Genomic DNA, 2,570 nt, shown 5'->3' on the forward strand with positions numbered 1-2,570 from the left:
TTTTTTTTTTTTTTTTTTTTTTTTCAATTTTTTTTTTTTTATTTTCATTTTTCATTTTTTTTTTTCAAAAAGAAGGAGTTCTTGTTTTCAATTATGGCATATTATCAAAGTATCTACTTTTCACCCCCAAACCTAAACTAAACATTGTCATCAATGTTTCAAAATATGAACAAAATTATAATACAACATATGAAGAGGATCATGTTGAGTAGAGAAAAAGGAAAGAGAATACCCGATTTCGGCGAAAGCAAGTTTTGAACTCCATTATTCAAGGCAAAAATCCAACATATGTCAGCTGAGATCATATTGGATTAGCAAAATATATACAAAATGAACAAAAGGATTTTTAAAATTTTTATCTACTGGATTATATACAAAAAATTCACCATACACTAACAATCTAAAGAGTTTAGGATCAACCCAAAAGACAAAGTGTTGAAACATAGACAGTTTCAAAACACTAAAATTGGACTGAAATGAGAGCGAGAGTGAAAAACCGGATGAATCACCCCTAAACCTAAATTTTTCAACAGGTTTACTTTTAAGCACAAAATCTAACAATTTTAGGGGTGCAGGATTCACGAGGTCTAACTGAAAATGGACTTTGTTTGGGATGGACAAACATGCATATTCCAACTGTGGCTCCTTAAAAGTATTGTATTTAGATGCAAAATAGTCCAAGAGGACTTGAGAGGCACACAGTTCCAATCCTAGGTTGGGAATCTTCAGAAAAGTTGGTTTAAAATTTTTGTTACAAACCAAATCTAGGTTGGGTGGAATAATCTCAATCTGTGACTTAGGCAAGAAGGTGACTGGTGGACCCGGGAATGTGTAAAATTAAGCGTAATGAAACGCGGGCCTACAGTAATACCGCAAGTGCACGGTCGTCGGTTGTAGCTCGTGCAAGTACGGGTCGATCCACAGAGACTGGGTGTGTTTGGAGTTCTCTAGCTATTTTGGGCTCTAATTTGTTGTTGGTTAACTATGAAGCCTTTTGGGCTTTGGGCTTAGGGTACCTTTGGATTATAGGCTTGTTTGATAATGAAGTGAACTGAGCTTGGGCTCAGTTGGTCTTGAAGTGCACTAGGCTTGGCCTTTGAAGTGCACTTGGCTTTGAATGTCAATGGGCTTTGAGTACCCTTGACAGTGAACTGGGCCTTTGATGGACTGAATTAGGCTTTTGCCTTAAACCTGAATTGGACTGGGCCTTTAATTGAGTTCAGGCTTTGATTGAATCAGGCTTTTACTTTTAAAAGTGACCTGGGCCTTTGTAATGACTGAGAACTGGGCTTGGTAACCTAATGATGAGCTGGGCTTGGCAGGAGCACAGCAAGGCTGGAGAAGTGAAGGCAACAGGAGCTGGGAGCAGCAACAGGAGAAGAAGTAGCAGCAGCAGTAGCAAGAGGAAGGAAAGCAGCAGCAGCAGCAGGGTTGCAGGGCAGTGGCCAAGGCAGCTGAGTAGCAAGGCAAGGAGAAAAGAAGAGATGGCAGTGAAGTAATGGTGGCACTAAACCAAGAACAGTGAAAATTGATATAGGAAAAATGGACAGTGGAAAATGAAGAAAAACAGTGGCCAATGGCCAAAGGCAGTGATGGTGTGGCAGTGACAGTGACAAAAAAAAAGCAAAGCCAAGGCAATGGCTTTAGGCATTCATCTAGAGTGGGAAGAGAACCAGCTTGCTCACAGTCACTAGTGAGCACTAGTTTCTCCCCACTGCTCAATCAACTCAATGCTCTAAGGCTCTAACCTAGCATTGACACAAAACAGTAAACTAAGCCTAACATTTGAGAAGCTAACAGTTGACACTAAAAGTGAACTAACATTAAACACAAAACTAAATTGAAATTAGAAACAAACAGAAATCATAAGAACATAAATTAAATGAACATGGAATTAAACATGAAATAAAACAGAACAAACCAAGGCTGTTTTTAGCCAAGGGCAGTGGAGATGGTGAAGGTGAGCAAGAACAAAAAATGAAAGGCAAAGTTGGGAGCCTAGGCATACAACTAGAGTGGGAAGAGAACCAGTTTGCTCACAGTCACTAGTGAGCACTAGTTTCTCCCCACTGCTCAATCAACACAATGCTCTAAGGCTTCTAGCCTAACATTCCATCACTTCTTGATAGTGAATTGAACCTAACATTTGAGCAAAGAAGAGTGATATTTACACTAACATAATGCTAACAGTTATACTTAAACATGATCATAACCCTAAACAGTGACTAACAGTCTATCATTATCATAGCACAAGATTGAAATTGAAACTAAAATTAAAATCTAACATAACATGAAATTGAAATTAACCCTGACATGAAATTAAAACTAACCCTAACATGAAATTAAACCATAAAAACAGGAATTTAAACATCACACATGGAATTAAAACATAACAATTGAAATTGAAATTGAAAATTAAAACAAACCTAAATTGAAACTGGAACTAAATTGAATTAAAATTAAAATATCAAAACTGAAATTTAACCCTAATTGGTTACTTGGTTAATCCAAGAACAGTTTTCTACAACACCCCAGCTCTCAATTTATAGTTCTATACATTTTCCCCAAAT

The sequence above is a fragment of the Papaver somniferum genome, chromosome 11 (genome assembly GCF_003573695.1).
Source record: "Papaver somniferum cultivar HN1 chromosome 11, ASM357369v1, whole genome shotgun sequence".
In the NCBI taxonomy this organism is placed as follows: Eukaryota; Viridiplantae; Streptophyta; class Magnoliopsida; order Ranunculales; family Papaveraceae; genus Papaver; species Papaver somniferum.